Raw genomic sequence first — 23708 nt, 5'->3', positions numbered from 1 at the left:
GTAGTCAAGAAACTGAGCATCCTTATTCAATTTCTGCAAGGGTAACTGGGGCAAGAGGAAAAGCTCACATGGAATGCAGCAACATCTCCATTTCTGTTTGCACAATCTGCCAGCCTGGACCTGCCAGGAGTCAACACTTTGCCTTAGGGAGAGGGAGAGGAGAGGGGAGGAATTTGATGCATTTTCCACTCAAAGCCAAGTCACACTTCCTGAAACAAAATGAGAACTGAAACACAGCCATCCTTCAAAATCTGCACATATCTGAATTTTTCAATGCAGTTATTCAACCGAAGAAGGCTTTTAAAGATGCAGCTATATTAGGGGAAAACATGCATAAAAATCAATCTATTAGTGAAAACAACATACAAAAACGCATTATATAATGAGGACATTTACTGCAGAAATGTATAGATTAGTCAAACTCCACAGAAAAAGGTTTATTAGGAGCAATTTGACGCTGAATAATTTTAACAAGCATTATTTAAAAAGAAATTTGTAACTTGTTGAAGAAATGCAGATGAATTTCATGGTTATGCATGAGATGAGATGTTGATCCAGCAAGCTCCACCCCTCCTGCCTCTTTCTTTGAAGAGTGGGGCAGGCATAAGCCTTAGTATAACCATTGAGATGTATCTCTTTTCTGGGCAAGCAAACAGGCACTTCCACCAATGGATTGGGCATGTGTAAGGTTTGCTCCTGTTGGCACTGGTGTCTCTTTGTCCTTGCCAATGGAAGTGCCAGATCAGCATCAAACTTACTTTCAAGCACTTCTCATAAGCTTCCTGCTGGGGCATCAGATTGGCCACTCTGAAAACAGGATGCTGGACTACCTGCCCCCCACTTTAGCCTGATCCGGCAGGCTCTTTTATACAGTGGTACCTCGGGTTAAGAACTTAATTCGTTCTAGAGGTCCGTTCTTAACCTGAAACTGTTCTTAACCTGAAGCACCACTTTAGCTAATGGGAGCCTCCTGCTGCTGCCGCGCCGCCGGAGCACAGTTTCTGTTCTCATCCTGAAGCAAAGTTCTTAACCCGAGGTACTATTTCTGGGCAAGCGGAGTCTGTAACCTGAAGCGTCTGTAACCTGAAGCATCTGTAACCCGAGGTACCACTGTATTCTTATGCTCTTGTGCTCAGGTCCTGCTTTTGAACTTGGGGGATCTGGTTGGCCACTGTGAGAACAGGATGTTGGTCTAGGTGGGCACCCTTTGGCCTCATCCAACTGCAGGACCAATCTTAGGGTCTGAAGGTGGAAATACAGGCAGACATATGCAGTGGAAGCTAGAGGTGAACACATGTTTCCATCACCTTCCTTTTCCTGGACTAATGGTGCTGATGGATAGCAGTCCATGGCGACTAATTGGAGAGGGTTGGTAGAATAGATGCAGGTGCAGGCTTGTACATTTCATTTCTCAAAAAACCTAAACAAACCCCCAAGACCAGGTGCATAGCTTGCCTCCCCTGTCATGTTGTGACCACCTGGTGTGCTAATGACATCACCCGCAAGCTCATTCAGGAATATAACTTTATTCAGTTGTGTGTGTGTGCGTGCGCGCGCGCGTTTTACAGTGTGTGAGGGAACTAATGAACATTCCCCTGTGTTGTCAGAGAAGAAGGATGTCCTGCGGTTTTTGGAACCTATTTGTGGCTTTCTTGCAAAACCTGGGCTGCGTACAGCGAATGATCTGCTTAAGATCTGCTGCCTTGGAATGGTGGAGAGAGGGGAGGGGAGAATCAGGTCAGGAGTGATCTCTTGGTGTCCTGGTATGATTATTGCTATTAATAAGAGCAGCAGGGAGTCATCTGTTTCTCGCACACACCCGTTGGGCAAAGGGAAAAATAATGGTCAGGCCTGGGAAGACCGTCTGCCTAGGCTGATTAGGCTTGGTAGAAGCCAGCACAGGTGTTGCCGCTAATTGACATAATCAGTCCTGAAATGTGCTGAAATCAGGTGCTGGCTAGAGGAGAGAGGAACAGAAGTGAAGGTGGGATCACAGAAAGGATTGTCCCTTGAGAGGAAACCCTAGCCAAGGAATGGAGAACATCTGTGGCCCCCTCAGATGTTGTCATGCTCCAAGTCCCACCAGCCAGCATGGCCAGCAGTTAGTAATGGTTGTTGTTGTTTATTGAATTTATCGTGAGTATTGTGGTTCAGGAATATCCGGATGGTTGAAGAGTTTCCCACCCCAGCTCTGGATAATGGACTCTCAAGTCCCATTGGTCCCAGCCAGCATAGTCATGGGTCAGTGACGACTGGGAGTTGGAGTCAAATATCTGGATGCAAGTGGCTCATTTCGTGAAATGCCCTGAGACCTCTGGGTATAGGGCGCTATATTAATAATAATAATAATAATAATAATAATAATAATAATAATAATAGAATTTTTGGAAGGGGCCCAAAGGGTCATCTAGCAAAAATAAAAATAAAAAATCCCTGCGATGCAGGAATCACACCTGAGGAATCCCTGACAGATAGCCATACAACCTCTGTTTCAAAACCACCAGTGAAGGAGAGAACACCAAGGGGGTCCATTCCACTGCCAAACAGCTCTTCCCATCAGAAAGCTCTTCCTAATATTTAGCCGGAGTTTCCTTTCTTGTAATTTGAATCCATTGGTTCAAGGCTTCTCCTCTGGAGGAGCAGAATACAAGCTGGTCAGTTTCATGGCTTAAAGCTGACTGCTGATGACACCTGGGACTGTTGAGCAGGAGTCCCTGGAAGAACTTTTGGGTTGGAGAACTGTATCAAAAATTCAGAGAAACGTGAATTTTGAAGGAGAGCTGTGCTTTGGTTCACTTAGTTTTTGAAGTGTGCCTTAGATCTGTTTGCAGTAAATTGCAACCTGTACAAATTTATCCTCCACCCCTAGGCTGAGTGTGTTGGAGTTTGGTGGGTGGGTGTAGCAGCAGAATGCAAAAACAGTGTTGTTGAAAAAATATAGAAACACAAGGTTTACCACTCCTGGCAGGCAGAGCCGGTCTGAGTATGAACGTATGTTTAGCCATCACAGAGTCTCAAAGTTAGGAAAAAGGAAGCTCCAGCACTTAAAGTTTTGAGGAAGAAGAAAAAAGTAAAGCCTGAGGTGGTGATGGGGGAAGCTGTAAGTATTGCAGGTTTACTCCAAATGGAATCTGCATCCCCAAGGCTTAACTCTATGGTGGGTGTTGACACATGGCTCTTGGAAGTCACCTCCATGGCACTCCCTTAAACTGTTGCGTGTATTAAAAGTGACAAGCGAAAGCTTGTTCGTTTGCTCTCGCCCATCAATACTCGAGCAGCAGAAAAGAAGAAGAAAAAAGAGGAGAGGAAGACAAACTCCTTTTTCCATGCCAGTTAGAAAAGCCTATTGATTCTTCTAGTTTTAAGAGGCTGCATTCTGCACTGATTGAAACCTCCATCAGAGGCTTAAGATAGCTCTTTTCATGCTTGAGTTAGCTGTAAAAGAGCGGGTCTTTTATTGACTGGTCAACTGACTCATTTTCCCCTTGATTTACCTCCAGGTAGGGACTTTTTCTCCCGAGGATCTATATGTCGAGGTCTTTGCCGCATGACAGGGTGCCCAGTGGGGCTTGACCATGTCAGCTGAGAGAAGGGGGCATTGCATTGCTTCGTGACCCCCCCATCCTCAAGTTGTGGGAAATCGGGCGGAGGGAGCCTTGACAGGGTCACCTTGCTATGGGAGAGGAAAGCACTGCAAAGGCACCTGCTTATTTGCAAACTAGCAAATTTCACCGGCATGCTCGCCCCTCTGAAGAGAAAAGTCAATTCCTCCTTTGCAAGAGCAGCTTCACCCACTCTTGAGCTGAAATGCTGATTTATGTTAATAGACCCCATGAGTGTGTATGTGAAATTAAGAGGTTTTTGCTCCAACATGCATCACTTTGCAAGTGATTTAATCGAACCATTTATTTCTGCATTGCAGTGCGGTAGATTAGATGGTCTTTTGGGTCCCACCCAACGCTACAGTTCTTTGATCTGCTACCTGTTAACAATTCAATATGGATAAAATAATTTCTTCATGCAACAACATAGTTAAAATATGGAACTCACGGCCACAGGAAGCAGGGATGGCCATCAGTTTGGATGGCTCAGACCAATTCATGGAGGAGAGGACCACTGATGGCTGTTTTCATGATGGCTGTGCTCTGGCTCCACAGTTGGAGGCAGTGATGCTTCTCTATGCCAGTTTATGGAAACCACTGGAGGGGAGTGGGCTTTTGTGCTCAAGCCCTGCTTGCTGGTTTCTCTCAGGCATTGTGAGAACAGGATGCTGGACTAGATGAATCAAGAGTCCAACTCTTCATCCTTTTATTTGAACCACGAGCACTGGAATATTTTTCATTATATATATATATATATATATATATATATATATATATATATATATAACTTTATTAAATAGTCAAAATAATTTACAACAAAACAAAAACAGAGCCAGTTGATGACTTGCTGTTATAGAGCAATAGTACATGCTTGGCTATGGCATCAGAATATGAAGAGGCTTAATCTAAAGTCAGACAAGAAAGTAGAATTATTGTTTGCACAGGAAGAGTGAGGGCTATTAATAGTGGATATCAGTACCAAATAAAGTTGAATATTAATACACACCCACTGTGTGATGGTGTAGTCCATTGGCTTGGCTGTGAGTCATGAAACATGCATCAAATTAGTCAACTTTTCTGAAATTGCAATATGCAGGACCTTCTGAAACCAAATGAGAACGGAACAATCTGACAGATTTCTCCATCCTGGGGCAATTCTCAACCTAGCCATATCCAACAAATATACAATATATAAGGACTGGCATCTTAATTTATTTTTAGATGAAAGACAATAGCTGCATGCAAAGAATGTGGAGCACATTCTTTGCATGCAGAAGGCATCTGGTATCTCCAGGTAGGACTGGGGAATGACCTCTCTAGCTGAAAAGCTGGAGAGCTCCTGGCTGTCCAGATGGAGAATACTAACAGTCTGACTCAGTGTAAGGCAGTTTCCTCGTGCTCCTATGCAAGTTCAGCATTGCAGGGAATGGTTGTTCAGCACCACCTTATACGACCAAGGAAATTCTAACGGAGCTTCTCTATAAAATAGCTTGAAAATGACTTGTCTAAAGCAAGTAAAATGTAGGAAAAGAGCCTGGGTGAAGAAGGAAGAGAGGCCTGGAGAGACTCTGTCGAACACACAATGAATTTGTTCAAACATTGCAAAGCTCAGAGGTCCCTGAAGCACCTGCTCTTTCAATTGTAACCTTTCTGATTATTTTGACATCTTCTGTTAGAGTCAATTACACTCTTCTGGAGGCAATCGGAGACCTGGACTCTGCTCTGGCGGAGATGAACTTTTACTCTCTCATTCGGAGCTTGGTTAATATGTTTTGGGCATCCAAGAAGGGGAAAGGAGAATAGGAGGAAGGGAGTTTGGGCAGGAAGATGGGAAGGGTCCATAAAGATGTACCATTAATTTCCCCAGGTACATAGTTTGCAAGGGCTGACAGCTCATAGAATGATAGAATGATAGAATCATAGAGTTCGAAGAGACCACAAGGGCCATCGAGTCCAACCCCCTGCCAAGCAGGAAACACCATCAGAGCACTCCTGACATATGGTTGTCAAGCCTCTGCTTAAAGACCTCCAAAGAAGGAGACTTCACCACACTCCTTGGCAGCAAATTCCACTGTCGAACAGCTCTTACTGTCAGGAAGTTCTTCCTAATGTTTAGGTGGAATCTTCTTTCTTGTAGTTTGGATCCATTGCTCCGTGTCCGCTTCTCTGGAGCAGCAGAAAACAACCTTTCTCCCTCCTCTATGTGACATCCTTTTATATATTTGAACATGGCTATCATATCACCCCTTAACCTCCTCTTCTCCAGGCTAAACATGCCCAGCTCCCTTAGCCGTTCCTCATAAGGCATTGTTTCCAGGCCTTTGACCATTTTGGTTGCCCTCCTCTGGACACGTTCCAGTTTGTCAGTGTCCTTCTTGAACTGTGGTGCCCAGAACTGAACACAGTACTCCAGGTGAGGTCTGACCAGAGCAGAATACAGTGGCACTATTACTTCCCTTGATCTAGATGCTATACTCCTATTGATGCAGCCCAGAATTGCATTGGCTTTTTTAGCTGCCACATCACACTGTTGGCTCATGTCAAGTTTGTGGTCAACCAAGACTCCTAGATCCTTTTCACATGTACTGCTCTCAAGCCAGGTGTCACCCATCTTGTATTTGTGCCTCTCATTTTTTTTGCCCAAGTGCAATACTTTACATTTCTCCCTGTTAAAATTCATCTTGTTTGTTTTGGCCCAGTTCTCTAATCTATCAAGGTCGTTTTGAAGTGTGATCCTGTCCTCTGGGGTGTTAGCCACCCCTCCCAGTTTTGTGTCATCTGCAAATTTGATCAGGATGCCCTTGAGTCCATCATCCAAGTCGTTGATAAAGATGTTGAATAAGACCGGGCCCAAGACAGAACCCTGTGGCACCCCACTAGTCACTCTTCTCCAGGATGAAGAGGAACCATTGATGAGCACCCTTTTTCAGCTGCCTCTGGAACCCAAATAATCTTAGGTTTATTGAACCTCACATTGAATAGAGAGATTTGTTGAGCTCCCTCCCCATCTCCTGCTATAGAATTTTGTTTTTGCACTTCTGCAGAAATGTGAGAATGGATGGTTTACACCTTGTTTCAGAAGGTACAAATTAGGAACGTTTGCTTTTAAATGCAAAATGGATCAAATTTATTCTGTATCCCTAACCGGTGAGCAGTGGATCTTTTTAAGAGAGGTTATGCTCCATGTAAAACATCAGGATGAAAGCTTTGGAGCTCACATCATTTTATTGTGGGGAAAAGACCAAAATACAGTTTTCCTAACCCAACACTTTTGCAAGAGAGGGCCTTGAGGTAACAGAGGTTTTCTTTGTTTTTAATTAGGAAATTCTGCTTCCTGCAGTTGCAACATCAGATTTTATGGCCACAGCTCAGCGAAAAACTCGGTCCCAAATCAATTTTCATCAGAAATTAATCATGCCAGTGGTGATCGTGCCCCTCTCCCCTCCAATATCAATGCAGGCTTCAAAGTCAATGGAGCTGAGATGCCCTGAAGGGTAGGAAACGGAGCTATGCTTAAAAATGCTCAGGGTTTTGATTTTCAGGTGGAAATTAACCATTTCATTGATCTGGATATCTTTCCTGGAAAAACAACTACACTAGATGGTGTGAATATTTGCTTTTATTTCAACCTATTCGATTATCCCTGACCCAGACCCAACCATTCCAGATTCAGACCAGTCTTTTTGGGGTGTTATCAAAAACTGGCAATTCCACATGGGATGCAGATTTCAAAGGGGTTTAAAGAAATCCATGGAGGATCAGCATACCAATGACTGCTAACTATAACTCTGAATACTTGCTGCTGAGGACCGTAAGTGGTGAGTCCGCTGTTGCCCTCATGCAACATTTTAGTTTAGAGGAAAGACAAGCAATAGCTGATGTGATAGAAGTTTACAAAGTGAGGCATGCTATGGAGAAAGTGGATAAAGAAAAGCTTTTCTCCCTTTCCTCATGGATATCCAATGAAGCTGAATGTTTTGTGATTCAGGACACATAAAAGAAAGTCCTTCTTCATGAAGCACATTGTTAAACTGTGCAACTCTGTCCCATGAGAGCTAGGGATGGCCACCAACGTTGATGGCTTTGGAAGAGGATCACACAGATTCATGGAGGATAACAGTGGCTACTGGCCATGATGGCTATGCTCTGCCTCCATGGTTAGAGGCAGTAATGCTTCTCAATACCAGTTGCTGGAAACCACAGGAGGAGTGAGTTGCTCTTTTGCTCAGTTCCTGCTTGCTGGTTTCCCACAAGCATTTGGTTGGCCACTGTGAGAACCAGATGCTGGACTAAATGGGCCATCCTTGGTCTGACCCAGCAGGGCTCTCCTTATGTTCCTATTAGCATATACACATCTTTATCAACAAGTGTGGATTATATTGGTTTTCGTGAAAACGTGGTCCAAATATGGACCAAATCCCCCTCTTTCTCTCTGTTTCCTGCATGTTGATTGGTAAGGAAGATGGAGTAAGCTTGTTTTATGCAGCCCCAGAGGGTAGGATCTAAACAAGGGTTTCCAAACTTGGGTCTCCAGCTGTTTTGGACTACAATTCCCATAGTCCATGACCACTGGTCCTGCTAGCTAGGGATGATGAGAGTTGTAGTCCAAAAATACAGCCGAAGACCCAAGTTTGGGAAACCCTGATCGAATCCAATGTATTCAGTTGACAAGAGAGATGTTCTGGCTAAACATTAAGAACTTTCGGATACTAAGAAAAGTTCAGCACTGGAACAGACTCACTCAGAAGGTGCTGGACTCTCTTTCATTGGAGGTTTTTCAACAGAGTTTGGATGGCTCTCACTTCTGGATTTTGTAGCTGTGATTCCTGCATTGCAGGGGATTGGGCGAAATGGTCCTTGGGGCCCCTTCCAACTCTACAGTTCTATTATTCTATAATAATTCATCTCCCATCCCATTCCCTGCATACATCACTCTCACTCTCTTTCTTATAAACTGCTGCTGTAACTATGTCATGATATAGCATAAACCGCTGGAGATTGTTTCCAGTTTTTTTTTTAAAGTACAATTGCTCACTGTTGCATGGGAAGTCTTTAACTCTTGAATGAATCTTTTAGCCCCCACATCCTGCCATCACCCTAGAAAATTGCATGAGCTCCATCAGGTTTGACAGGTAGATGGAGAGTGTTTCTCTTCTCCCTCTGTGATTATCAGGGCAATGTTGACGGCACTTCCTCTAATCCAAGTCTGTGTGGACCTCAGTTTAGCAGTTTCATCCTTGTGGTGTACTGGTGATGATACACTTTGCTCTGTGTAATTTCCTGAGGCAATTGGCTGCCTGGGTAATTAACATGCAATTAAGCACTCTCTCCCATTACTAAGCCCCTCAGAATTAGTTACTTAATTATCCCTCTTTCCACCAGCTCACACCATTAACCTCAATTGTCCAAACCAGTAATGGGTGACTTCTGCATTCTTGGAGGATGTCCCATTCTCCATTCCATCATCTGTGGGCCTTTGGGATATTTCCAGGGTGGGATTATGGGGCATGGGCCAGGAATAATTTTTTAAGTGTTTCTGGGTGGGGAAAGAGTTTGGGGAAAGTTGATTTGGGAGGGTTATCTGGGTTACTGAACAGGGTACTAATTTGAGAGATTAAATTAATTTAAAACGGCTTTATCTGGGGATGATTTGGGAGTAATGGGATTAAATTAATTTGGACCAGGTTCTGTTAGGAAATTAATTAAAGCTAAATGGTTTGAATAGGATTGATTTAGGGTGATCGTGGGTGGGGTGCAAATAATGACGAGTTTATCTGGCATAATTTGTATGGGGAATTATCTGGCATTCATTCTACAACATTTAATTTTGCAAGTTCTACACATAGTGGACCTACATTAGTCATGCCCATGAATTTCTTTCTCCCCCCCCCAAATACATTTTTATTAAATTTCCACTTTAAACAACAAACAATAAATTTCCACATTCATCTATACAACTCCTTTTCCACCACTCTGCCTAGCAAAGTCATGCCCATGAATTTCAATGGGTCTGTTCTGAGTACGAGCAGAATTACCAATTCAAGTCTTAAGTGGATGAGCCCATGGCCTAAAACTTTTAAATACCTAGCAACACCACTAGCTGTGAACCAAGTGATTTGTTTTGTTGTGTAGTTACAAGGGCCTGCCCTGTTCTGCTCCCATGGTAGAGGCTACAGAACAAGGCAGGTTAGTTGGTTTAGCACCACGGAGAGCTCCAAGTGAGCAACTTGCTCCCAACAAGAGTTGGAGGTGATTTGGGTGGTTTCTGCAGAAATGACAACATCACGTCATAAACCTGTTGTTTGAAGCCAATGAAGTTTTACTCAAAGTAGTCCAACTGAAGTGAATTTCTTTTTCTTTAGTCATGTTGCTTGATTTCAGTGAACCTACTCTAAGTAAGAGTAATGTTGGATACAACTCCAGATGACTCCATCCAGGTTCCGACTGCCTTATGGATGCCGCACAATTCCTTAATGCTGATAAGAAGTAAATTGACTTCCTCTTCCTCCTCCCCCACCAAGGGAATGAATTGGCTCCCTTATGTAGAAAGGTTGCATCACTTGGGACTTTTTAATTTAGAGAAATGACACTCAAGAGAAACAAGTTAGAGCCCACAGAATAGCTGTTGGTAGAGCATGAGACTCTTAATCTCGAGTTCATGGGTTTGAGCCCCACATTAGGCAAAAAGAGTCCTGCATTGTAGGGGGTTGGACTAAATGACCCTCATGATTCTCTTCTGATTCCACGATAGTTCTGAGTTCATAAAATGATGCATGGCATGAAGGAAGTGGATAGAATAAAGTTTTTCTCTCTTTCTCATAACTTTATAACTCATTGACACGCAATAAAACTGAATTCAGGACACATAAAAGAAAGTACTTCTTGACACAGTGCATGGTTAAATTATGGAGCTCACTCCCACAGGAAGCAGCGATGGCCACCAACCCAGATATTTTTCAAAGCAGATTGGACAAATTCATGGAGGACTCAACTATTGATGACTACTAGCCATGACGGCTGTGCTCTGCCTCGATTGTCAAAGGCAATAATACTTCTGAATCCCAGTTGCTGGAAACCACAGGAGGGGAGATGGTTCTTGGGTTCAGTTCCTATTTGTGGGTTTCCCATTGAGGCATCTGTTTAGCTACTGTGGCAATAGAATGCTGGAGTAGATGGGCTGTTGGCCTGATCAAGCAGACCCTTCTTAACATAAAAAAATTAAATTCCAGGATTTGTTGCTTCTGCTAGCAACTCAGAGCGGAAGCTAAAACTATCTGAATAGTCTGAACTATCCTATCTGAAGGCCCATGCAGTATATGTATCTGATTGCTTATGCAATAATGCTTGCTGATGTATCATTCTTTAGCCCGTAGATGTCTCAGCTCAAGAGGGCGACATATGGAAGAATGTAATGCCATTTCCAACTCAGTGGTTGAAGCTTTGCCTTGTTGAAACTCATTCTGACAGATTTTGATTCAGGGAAAAAAAACTAAAGAAACAGAGCTGAGCTTTTAAGGACAGAAACATCCTTGTGGCATGAAGTTATGAAGGCGTATTCTAAAGCACCTTTTCTCAATCTGGTGCCATCCAAATGTTTCGGACGACTGCTTCCAGCAGTACCAGCAGATATTGCCAATGGTCAGGGATAATGGGATTTGTCATTCATAAAATCCAGAGGGCACAGAGTTGGGGGAGGCTGCAGGAAAAACACATTTCATTAGATAAGATAATAGTGGGTGCATTTCCAAGTGGACATCTCTTACAGGCAGTGGTGGGGTGGTTGTGGTTGTGGTTGTGGTGGAGATACAATAAAGTCCACAGCTGCTACACCATCAGTGTATACTCCCTTAGCTGGAAGACATTTCTAAAAAAAAATGTAGACTCCCCCCCCCCCCCGAACTCTAGAAGCAAAAGCAATTAATTACCAAGTCAATTCTGAGTGAGGGGTGTCCAGTAGTTGGTAATAAAAATAATGTATAAATTTGTTTTCCTTTTTAAAAATGCATTTGTACATCAGGGTTTGGGGGTGCGATTTTTTTTGGAGGAATTTAGTCCTTGTGAGATCTGATACAAACTAATCCAATCTACACTTCTTGGAACAATTACCAAGCCAATTCTGAGTGAGCGATGTTCGGTCTTTGCTCATAAAAATACTGCATACCATTTTCTTTCTTTTTTCATTTTCATTTTTGAAAATATATTTGTACATAGAGCTTTGTGAGGAATCCATCCATTGTTCATTCTGCTGCAGGCTGATCTGAGAGAGAGAGATTAGAATGTGTTTTAGAATGTGTGTTTAAATGCAGGTCAGCTTGGGACTGAACTCTGCAATTTAAATCCACATTTGGTGTTGGTTTTTTTTTTTAAAAAAAAAATGCAGATGAATGAAGAAATGAGATGAAATGGTCATAAGAAGGCATGCTTGCAAAAGTGACATCAAGTGGAAAGAATATGCTTTGTCTATCCCTGTTTCATATTGGTGGAGACACTGATGACTCAAGATTATGAATAGGAGAGTGACCCTCTTCCGACTGGATGACCCTTGGGATCCCTTCCAACTCTACAGTTCTATGATTCCATTAATGCAGACCTACCAATTTGCACTTCCTTGACAGAGTAAAACACAGCTGTCTTTTCAAGTGTGTCCTCCTCCAAATGTTGTAATGCAGTCATATAACCAAAAATTCATATGTTACAGGAAAGCGTCATGTGTACACAGCCCTAGAGAGGGTGTCGGGCATCCCTTCTAAAACAAGTGCCCAATCTATCACCCTAGTTATTGGCCATGCTGGTTGAGGGCTGATGAGAGCTGTAGTCCAAAATGCCCATGATGGCTGCAGATGATGGGAGTCATAGTCCAAAACATCCGAAAGGCACTAGCTTTGGGAAGGCTGCTGTAAGGTTCCTTCCCCCTCCCTTCAGCTAATGACCATCTGAATAGCCCCAACTCAAGAAGGCTATTTTTCATCTGGACTTCACATCATGGTTTTTAGTAGGGGTGATTTTTTTTGGAACTCCGAAAGTGTCAGAGGACTTGAAATAACCATTTCCCCCCCATCCTCATTCTTAGTGGATTCGCCTGCACAAAATCCCTCCCTTGGCTGAGACACTAAATTGTGAGTTTGATGGTCCTTTTTAAGAGGGGAAAGAAATGCCTTGTAAAAGTTGCTCCAAAGTCTCCATTACTTTTATCACCCTTGTCAATTTGATGCAGGAATCCTCTTTTTTTTGAGTGGGGGGCGGCGGAATGAAGCAGGACAGAGTTCATAACTCTTGTAGAAACAGGAGTAAGTAAAAGATGTATGATTCACTCCATGTAGAGTCGTAGAATTGTAGAGTTAGATGCGACCCCAAGGACCATCAAGTCCAACCCTTGATTACTTGTGAACCTCCCTATATCTATTGTGTGTGTGTGTGTGTGTGTGTGTGTGTGTGTGTGTGTGTGTTGTTTTGTTTTGTTTTGTTTTGCCTCTGGCAAGTGGTAGGTCAGGGAATAAGGTGGAAGGTGGTGGTTGTAAGAAGGTTTGGCTTTGGTGTCAAATGAAGAAGGGAGATTCTAACTCAGCGTTAGGAAGAACTTTCTGATGGTACGATCTGTTCAACACTGGAACGGACTCCCTCTAAAGGTGGTGGATGCTAATTTTGTTGGACGGTTTTCAGCAGAGATTGGATGGCCATCTGCCAGGGATTCTGTAGCTGTGATTCCTGCATTGCAGGGGGTTGGACTAGATGACCCTCGGGGTCCCTTCCAACGCCACACTTCTATGATTCAATGATGTTGTTTAAAACATCAGGGTGGTGGTGGGGAGAACCCTGCTCTTGCACTCAGGTCCTGCCGAGGGTTTCCCACAAATATCTGCTTGGACACTGTGAAAAGAGGATGCTGGACTAGATAGGCCATTGGCCTGACCCAGCAGGCTCTTATTATGGCCTTCTGTTAGCCTTTCTTCTTCTTCTTCAAAATGCAAAATGGGAAAATTAGAGATTTCCCTATAGACTTCAGGATATTCACACCATTCTATATGTTGTTGTGCAAACCAAACCCTGCCATGTCTCTGTTCATTTGTATACATGCAGGTCCTGCTATCTGCCCACTCACTATGCTGTGCAAAAATTCACTTATCCAAACATAAAGAATTATACCTCACTATACACACCACAGATTTGGTTATTTGAAAAGCCAGTGTTTGTCCTCTTCTTTACTTCCTTACTTGTGTGTGCTTTGCTGGTTGGTGGCAGTCATTCATGGAAGGGAGTGGGGAAAGACATTGGAGAAATCCAAGAACAGGAGAGATTGGACAAATCAGTTTTACCTTTGTCTCACTTTTTCTGGTTGGCTGCAGCCGTTTCAGGTAGAAACCACTGGTGGTGGTGGGAGGAAACATTAAAAAAATAATGGATTAGAAATGTTGCCATAGAAATCAATGGAAATCATTGACTTTATGCGAATGCTTGCCTAATGAACCATTTCCAGGGAGCACATTGTGTTTGGTAAGTAAGACCTGCATGTATACAATGAAGGGAAACCAAATGCCCTCAAATGGGTCTTTTTCCTATTGTCCATGATCACCTGTCACTTGTGGGAGAAGATCTCCAGCAAGGCTAAATGTCAAATTTTAACCTACTGATGATTCAGATATGTAGATGTGAAATTCTTCCAAAATCTTGCTGTTGCCAACCAGGCCACAATAAGAAGCTGGAAAAGTTCCTTGTTCTTTAAATCCCATTTGGACCATCAAACAGATTCAATAGTACCAAGCATTAGTAACATGATGAACTTTCTGACAGTTAGAACTTATTTGACAGTGGAACAGACTCCCTTGGAAGGTCTTGGGCTCTCCTTTGTTGGAAGTTTTGAAGAAGAGGTTGGATTGCCATATATCAGGTACTATTTAGCTGTGATTCCTGCACTGCATGACTATGTGGCCATTGGGGTTCCTTCTAACTTTGCAATTCTATGACTCTTATAAGCTAGAGGTTACACCATTTAAGAGATTCCTATGAATACTCTCTCCCAAAAGTGCTGGACCCCTAGACAATCCCACCCCATGTGTTGATATGTCCCCAGCTGATGTCACCCCATCAAACACGTGGGGGAATTGCCACACTTCAAGGGCAAACTCCAGTTGATCAAACTCCAGTTAGGAGGGCACAGAGGAAGGGCATAGTCTTGGGAGGCAGGGTGTGGCTTGTAGAGGTTTCTGAGGGCCAGATAAAAATGCCTGGAGGGCCACACTAAGCCCCTGGGCCTGACCCCTGTGCTACAGTGTCAGGTTGTTAAGTAGTGAAGCTCAGGGGACATATGGAGGGATGTTTTATTATGATGCCAGGGTCATAACTGAGAGTGACAGTAAATCATTAGAGTTTGACTAATACTTCTCCACAGTGGACATGGAGACCATTTAATGCTGCCGGCTTAGACCAGCCCCTAATAGATTGATGCCTGGTTCTGCCTCCATCGCTCTGAAGATCCCTGGACAGCGAATTCCATAACTGCTTGGGAAATTGGGGTGTGTGTGGATTTCAAATGGAAGCATCAGCCAGAAGATACCCAGAAGTGTAAGAAGAGATAAGGGGATCTGTGGTGCCCTGGTGAGAGAACCAAGCTAAATGTCCAGCAAAGCTATCTCTTCACCCGGGATGATTTCCTGTTTGAATGTTCTCCCTGTAAAAGAGAAATTTGATAGCGACTGCTGAAGAGTGGGAGAGGAATAGGAGAGGCGGCGGCTGCCAAGGCCCAGCCTCATGTGACACACAGGTTTTGAGGGGCAGGTGGCAAGGCCACCCTGGGCAGAAAGAAAGGGGGAGTGGAGCCGAGCACACAAAAAGTCTTGATTTATTTTTATTTTTAAATGCTTTGTACATCTGCATCTAATCTTGCCCCTTTATAACCGTTATGTATTGGTGTGTATTTTTCTTTTGGTAAATCTACAATACAATAAGGATTAAAGGTCCCCCCCCCGGATGGTGGAGGGTGTGTGTGCTGTGTCCCGTTGGTGTATTGGTGATGGTACTCACTCCGTGGGGCAGAGGGGAACACCAAAAACAGAAGGCCAAGTAGGGTCAGTGGAGGGGGGAGTGAAAAATGTTCCTATTTTCCCTCTTAGGAATATTGGAGGGTATGTGATTGCTGCTCTTGGAGGGGAATAGGGATATCGCAGGCATAGGCAAACTCGGCCCTCCAGATGTTTCGGACTACAACTCCCATCATCCCTGACCACTGGTCCTGTTAGCTAGGGATGATGGGAGTTGTAGTCCCAAAACATCTGGAGGGCCGAGTTTGTCTATGCCTGGGATATCCTAGGAGTTCTCAACATCCTTAACTAACTACAGCTCCCAGAATTCTTTGGGGGAAGCCATGTAGTTTAAAGTGGTATCGTAGCACTTTAAAATGCATGGTGTGAAAATAGCATAAGAAAAGGAATAGATTAAAACTTCCCTCCCTGGACTCTTCATGATAATGATGAGTCTGATCTCAGTGGAACCCAGAGTAGTCCCCAACATACCATAATACAATGAAACTCAACATTTTTTTTTAAACCACACATGCACACGCCTGGTTGAAGATAGATGCTCTTAACTGCTGTCTAAAGACCATCAAGGTGGGGGTTCAGTCACACTTCCCAAGGGAGGGAGTTTCCTATCTGAACACCCACTGAGACATTCCTAGCCATAGCTGTCAACATTTCCCTTTTTTAAAGGGAAATTCCCTTATTCCAAATAGGATTCCTTGCAAGCAAAGGGAAAAGTTGACAGCTATGTTCCTATCTCAGGCATTAAAAGAGAAGATGATGAACTATCACTGGTGGGGAAATCACAAGCAAGGCTTCCCGCACTGATCATTAAGGTTAGTAGGTATTTGTGGACCATTCTTCTCTTTTACTGCCTCTCTCTCTCTATGATTCAGAACTGTGATGTCTCACCTGGCGTTTGAAGCCATACATCCATCGCCCAATAGGCTGAATTGCTACAACAACTTGTGTGGTGTTGTTTCAATTTATTGGAAATTCACAATAACCTATTTCTGGGATCAGAACACTGACCTGAGAGTATGAAGAAGCAATATTTTTCACTCCCATAAATGAAGATCATGGGTACCTTCAGTCTCTTCTCTTTTAGAGCTTGGAGCAGCAACAGGAAGGGCTGTTACTGAGTAACATGCTTTGCATGCAGGCAGTATCATGTTCTACTCCTGAAATCTCCAAGCAGGGGCCAGGAAAAGGCAGCTAGTTGGAATCCTGGAGAGATGCTGCCTGTCAGTGCAGACATTACTGAGCTAGATGACTTGGTACAAAGTAGCCTCCTGTGTCTTGTTAGGAGCACCCATAGCTTAGTGGTGGAGCATCTGCCTTGCGTGCAGAAGATTCCCAGGTTCCATCACTCAGCCTGGACAACTCAGTTGGGCTAGAGTATGATGCTGATAATACCAAGGCTACAAGTTCGATCCTTGTATGAGGCAACTGCATGTTCCTCAATTCCAGGGGGTTGGACTAGATGATCCTCAGGATCCCTTTCAACTCTACAATTCTATGATTCTATGTCTCCAGGTAGGGCTGAGAAGGTCTTTTGTCCAAAAGCCAGAAGAGCCACTGCAAGTCGGTGTGGAGAATATAGTGTAGGAAAAGAGCTAAAAGGACCAGTGATCTAAGGGCTTATCCACACTTACCCTTTGCCCCACCGTTCCCGGGCACAAGTCTGTGCTTAAAAGCTCAGTGTCCATGGATTGCTGTTTGCTCCGATTGAGCTTTAAAGAGTGTCTTTTTTGCAGGGAAAGCTCTGGAGCAAAAAAAAAGGGGGGGATGCTCAGACATGGAGCTTTAAAGCATGGATCATGCCTAGCAAGAGCAGAGGGAAAGTAAGGGTAGAAGTCAGGGTTGTGTGATGGAAACACAAGCAGGGGGGTTTGTTTTCCATAACTGCTTCTGATTAGGAGGTGTCAGATTGAGAGCTCAGCAGAAAGTTTGGCCCAGTGCTTGGGGTCATGGTGTAGAATTGGGTGGGTACAAATTGAATGCCTTCAAAATAGGATTGGACAAATTCATGGTGGAGAATTCTATTGATGGCTACTGGCCATGATGGCTATGCTCTGCCTCTGTGGTCGGAGACAGGAAGGCTTCTGAATTTCAGTTGCTGGAAAACACAGGAGGGGAGAGTGGCCTTGTCCTGTTTGTGGGTTTCCTACAGCTAGGCTTGCCATACGTCCTGGTTTTGACATGTCCTGGTTTTGGGGTGTAAAAACTGTTGGGGGGAATTTGCCGAATCCGCAAAATGTCAGGGAAAACCCGGATGTATGGCAATACAGTGGTACCTCGGGTTACATATGCTTCAGGTTACATACGCTTCAGGTTACAGACTCCGCTAACACCCAGAAATAGTGCTTCAAGTTAAGAACTTTGCTTCAGGATGAGAACAGAAATCGTGCTCCAGCGGCTCAGCAGCAGCAGGCAGCCGCATTAGCTAAAGTGGTGCTTCAGGTTAAGAACAGTTTCAGGTTAAGTACGGACCTCCGGAACGAATTAAGTACTTAACCCGAGGTACCACTGTAGAATGGAAAAAGCAGTGAAAACAGCTCCAAAAGTTTAACATCACTATTGGGGGGGGTAGGTTTTGGGGGGAGCTCAACCATCTTGGTATCTTCCTAAAAAAAACAACAGCTCAACACCTTAGCGGGTGTCAGGAATTTGACTTTTGCTTTTTGAAATATGGTAACCCTACCTACAGCAATCTGGTTGGCTGCTGTCAGAAGAGGATACTGGACTAGATGGGCCACTGACCTGATCAAGCAGACCTCTTCTTATGTTCTTAATACAGATGATGGTGGTGGTGGAAGGTCCCTGGAACTCCAGGGCAGGCAAATTGATGCTGCAGTTATGCATCCAGCTCTCAAAGTGACGAGTAATGTCTCAAGGTAAATCTTGTTAACGCTCAGAACTTCTGAAACACCTTTTTGCTTTTTATGCAGCCTTTCGCGGTACATGCCAGGCTCAAAGCTGTGTCAAATCTCCTGGTTTAATTTACTCCCTGGAGTGCAAGAGTGGAAGAGCCTCATCTGTAAACAGAGAAACACCTCCAAGCTAAGTTAGGGTCCAGCTGCTAGCCGACTGGGGTTTTAATGTAGCCTGGCAGCAGGAGAAGAGTGGTTATCTCAGTGGTTCATTAAAGTCTCCATGGACTGAGGAAAGCTTGAGGAAATTGCTAGGTTGCTTTGAGAGCTGGAAGGAAAATGGACACCCGTTTGGAAGCTGAAAGGCAATATCTTCCCCACTGCGACTTTTTCAAGCTCCTGGGCAGCAGTTCCCAGGGGGAAGGTCTTTTGGTGGAACAGCGGCAAATGCCATATCTCATTAAAGGGAGAGCATTAAAGCAACAATTATCCCAAGCAGCCAAAGGCATGGCCATGAAAGAACATAAGAAGAGCCTGCTGGATCAGGCCAATGACCCATTTAGTCCAGCATCCTGTTCTCACAGTGGCCAACCATATGGGTAACCTAGAAGCAGGATTCAAGCACAAAAGCCCTCTCCCCTCCTGCTGTTTCCAGCAACCGGTATTCAGAAGTGTTACTGCCTCCAAGCATGGAGGCTGAGCAAAGCCATCGGGACACCCAAGCCAGCCCTCATGGCAAAATGGCCAAGCTGCATTTCCATGTCTTCCAGAACTGCACGCCTTCTCTGAAAAGACACACATTTGCATTCTCTAGAGCTGCCTTATGGTTTCTTATAATAATAATAATAATAATAATAATAATAATAATAATAATAATAATAAATTTTATTTATACCCCACCCTCCATGGCCAGAGCTGGGCTCAGGGCAGCCAACACTAGTAAAATTACAGTAAAAACATAATGGGGGGGGACCCAATTTAAAATACAGGTTAAAATGCAATTTAAAATGCAGCCTCATTTTAAAAGTAGCCCATAGATCAAAACCATAAAGGAAGGGAAACATAAGGGTCAGACCAAGTCCAAACCAAAGGCCAGGCAGAACAGCTCTGTCTTGCAGGTCCTGCGGAAAGAAGTCAAGTCCCGCAGGGCCCTAGTCTCTTGTGACAGAGTGTTCCACCAAGTCGGGGCCAGTACTGAAAAGGCCCTGGCCCTAGTTGAGACCAATCTAACCATCTTCAACTTGGGACCTCCAAAATGTTGTCATTTGTGGAACTTAGGGTCCTCCACGGGGCATACCAAGAGAGGCGGTCCCATAGGTACATGGGTCCTAGGCCGCATAGGGCTTTAAAGGTCAAAACCAGCACCTTAAACCTGACCCTGTACTCCACTGGGAGCCAGTGCAGGAAATGGTTTGCAAATACATCACCCCTCCCCCCACCACCTCTGTTCTTTCTCTTACTGATTTTAAGGCCATATTATGAGGGCAAACCACAAACCCAACTCCCAATTCAGTATCTGATACAAAGGGGCCAAGGCATTTTAGTTGGGCTGCAGTTTGACTCCTTCAGTAGTTCTGGAAGGGAGAAGAGGGTAATGCTATCCCTTCTACTGTCCCTTCTAGAGGCATTCAGGGGAGAATGAGTGACACCAGCCAGACTTCCACTGCTGTGAATGTGTCACTGAGGCCATCAACACAACTGGTGGCTTAGGGGGAGAAGGCAGTAATGCTTCTGAATCCCAATTACTGGAGGGGAGAGTGCTCTTGTATTCGGGTCTTGCTTGTGGGCTTCCCAGAAGAGGCATCTGGTTGGCCACTGAGAGAACAGGATGCTAGACTCAAGAATCATTCAGGCTGATCCAGCAGAGCTTTTCCTTAGTGTGACTAGCTCCTCACTGCCATTATAAGCCCTTTCTCCAAAACTGAACCCTTAGGAATACTAGAAGAGCTCTGCTGGATCTGGCCAAAGGCTTATCTAGCCCAACATCCTGTTCTCACAATGGCCAACCAGATGTCTATTGCAGGAGAGTAACTACTACTGGTAAGATGCTCAGCTTGCGGTCCTCTGCATGTTGGACTACCAGATGTTTTTGGACTACATTTCCCATCATTCCCTGACCCATCTCCATGCTGGCAATAGCTGATGGGAGTTGGGAGTCCCTGTGCCCTGTAGTAGCGCAAAACCACACCTTTGATTTCTGCTTTGTGCTTTTAAAACCACCTGAGAAAACTGAGCAAGGAGGGTGCAATTTGCAGTGGAGAGACCCTTCTCCTGTCTGCCATTACCCCTTCTGCAAATCCTACCCTCCACCTTCCAAATGTTTTCGACCCAGAAGGGATTTGCAATGTAAATATAGGGCTGGAGGGAGTTGCGGAGGGTCGAGTTAAACACTCTCCTTTTGCTCAAAACTCCAATCTTGCAAATTGTTCCCTCCTGGCTGAGACTGGCATAGGCAGCTGCCAGACTTTAAAGGCATGAGGCTGAGATGGAACGTGTCATTCCTCCCTCAGCTTTGGAAACAAATAGAGGATTTTATGGACAGTTGCTGATCTGGCTGGCTGCACCTGGCATTATGTTCAATTAAAGCGATAAAAAGGCAAGGGGGCCACTAGGTGGCACATCGGAAGATGGCTGACAATAACATCTCTCCGACCCACACGAGGTAATTTGGAGGCTATGATGGGGGTAATTAGCCTCCTTAACCCCCCCAGGATTGTGGGGGGGGGACGGCCCTTGCCTGCTGTGCCCTATACCACCCCCGAATTTGTGGGGGTGGGGGCACTAGGCACAAAGCCCTCCTGTGGGATTCTGGCACTCCTGGACGCCATCCCTGATTCGCACCGCTAGTTGCAAGCATCTTCAAAAGAAACAATTTGGACGAGTTAAATTGCACATGCTTCAAGGAAAAAGGGGAGTAAAGACTGCTGACAGAAGAGATCTCTGATAACAAGACAAGAATAAAATATGAGAAGATACGTCAAGATACGGTATGACTGAGGGGGGAGGGGGGGGAAAAACCTGCCTTCCTTTTTCTTATGTGATTTAACAAGAATCCCCTCCCCTAATGAGTCAGAAACTAAGGACTTAAGCTGTGGATTTAAGGCTGTGTGGAGATAAACTTTTGAACCAAAGCAATGTTTCAAGATGAAGCTGGAAAGCTAAGAGTTTTGGAATGACGCAGTTAAAAATGCCGTCGCCATTTTGGGAGGCATTGTTGGAGCTCTTGGGTCTGGGAGGAGAAAGAGAGAAATAGAGTTGTTTACATATCGTGGATCAACTTCTCGGTGGGACTTAAGAGCGACAAATGCCAAATTTATGATGGAAAGAGCGATGTTATCTACGAAGGAGATATATGGAAACCATCTGGACTTAGTGGAGGAACGGGAAATCCACACAGGATTATTATTTTGCTTATTGGCTTAAGGAGACTAACAGAAGAGATCGTAAAGGAAAAATAGAAATTATATGAACAAGATATGATGTGGAAACACCAAGATAAGACTGGATAGAATTATGAATTTTGTTTGGACTGATTGGGACTGATTTGGACATTAACGCAGTAATAAGAAGATGATCTGAATCCCCCTTTGGATCTTGAAGTATGGGTTCCCCCAACAAAATTTAAAAATTTGGCTTTGTAATTTGGAATTTATGTGATGTGATTTAATTTGATGTGATTGGCCAGTTAATAAAATTATTTTTTTAAAAAAAAATAAAGGCATGAGGCTGAGATGGAACGTGTCATTCCTCCCTCAGCTTTGGAAACAAATAGAGGATTTTATGGACAGTTGCTGATCTGGCTGGCTGCTCCTGGCATTATGTTCAATTAAAGCGATAAAAAGGCAAAGTGTGCTGCTGTAAAAAATATATTAATGTATGTGTTTCCAGAAGGGAGAGGAAGAGAGGAGAGGCTATCAAAATGTTGACGAGAGACCAACAATTATATTTGATAGTGGGACCCCAGTCAATCTGGTACATCTTGTCATTCAGTCCTAGTAACCTGCTCCCAACAGTGGGCAGCAGATGTGTCTAGGAAGTTCACAAATATGAAGATGGAAGTCATCACTTTTGCTTGCCCACGGCATCTGGTATGCTGCTCCTGTTTATGGAAGTGTTGTTGTTGTTGTTGTTGTTGTTGTTGTTGTTGTTGTTGAGTACTATCCAACCAAGTTCAAATCGGAGTAGAAGAATTGAAATTAATGGACATGTTCATAGAATCATAGAATGACAGAATGTTAGTGAATTCCATTTATTTAAATCATTCTGCTCTGAGTAGAATTTTGTATTAGTGCTAGTTATATAGCTGCTTTATATAGGGCAATCTCTAGGTCAGGGATGCCCAACAGCGATTGCTGTGAAAGAAAAGAAAAGCAGTGAAAGACTCTGCCCCCCATCACTTTCTCCGTGTATCAGTGTTGCGTCAAATGGGCGTTACTTTTTTTCTACTTGTGGTGGCGAGCCCTGTTATTACTGGAGTCCGGTTGTTTACAGTAGCAATGCTGTATTAGGTGAGTGATTCCCCCTAAAAAAAGCTCAACAACTTTGCCCCCCCCCAAATATAGGCTTTCTCCCCCCTAAAAAAAGCTCAGCAACAGTGTTTTTATACTGGGAGTAGATTGCAGTCTCTTGGGAGTTGGACGTGCCTGCTTTAGGTGATTTACAACTAAGTTTTTAAAGAACTTTAAAAAAGGAACTATCACTAAATCATCATAACAATATAAAACATTGTGGTAACTGGGTGGGCTCAGGGAGTGGTGTCATGACGAAGAGCATAACCCATAGGAGCATAAGAAGTCTAGCATCCTATTCTCACAGTGGCCACTCTGTGTTGGTAAGCCTGCAAGCATGATTCAAGCACAAGAGCACTCTTCCCCTCCTGTGGCTTCCAGATACTGGCATTCAGAAGCATCACTGCCTCTGCTTCTGAGCTATCCAGTTTGCATCGAAAGGTAATTTTATCAACTTTGCACTTTCCAAAACAACATTAGAATCGAAACACAGCCATCCTTCAAAACCTGAATGTATCTTATTTTTGCCATGCCATGTTCCAACCAAATAATGTCTGAAAAAATGCATATATTAGGGGAAAGCATTCATACCAATGGAGATACAGTGGTACCTCAGGTTAAGAACTTAATTCATTCTGGAGGTCCGTTCTTAACCTGAAACTGTTCTTAACCTGAGGTACCACTTTAGATAATGGGGCATCCCACTGCCACCAC

The 23708-nt window shown here is 44.0% G+C and overlaps 1 protein-coding gene across 5 annotated transcripts in view; it reads left to right on the top strand.

The window, feature by feature from the left end:
- AJAP1 (adherens junctions associated protein 1) overlaps positions 1–23708 on the top strand; it is a 119842-nt gene that overhangs the window by 61280 nt on the left and 34854 nt on the right. The window lies entirely within an intron of this gene.

Source organism: Podarcis filfolensis, assembly GCF_964270895.1.
Source record: "Podarcis filfolensis genome assembly, chromosome: 8".
In the NCBI taxonomy this organism is placed as follows: Eukaryota; Metazoa; Chordata; class Lepidosauria; order Squamata; family Lacertidae; genus Podarcis; species Podarcis filfolensis.
The sequence above is the reverse complement of the archived record's forward strand: the minus strand, read 5'-3'. Positions and strand labels throughout refer to the sequence as shown.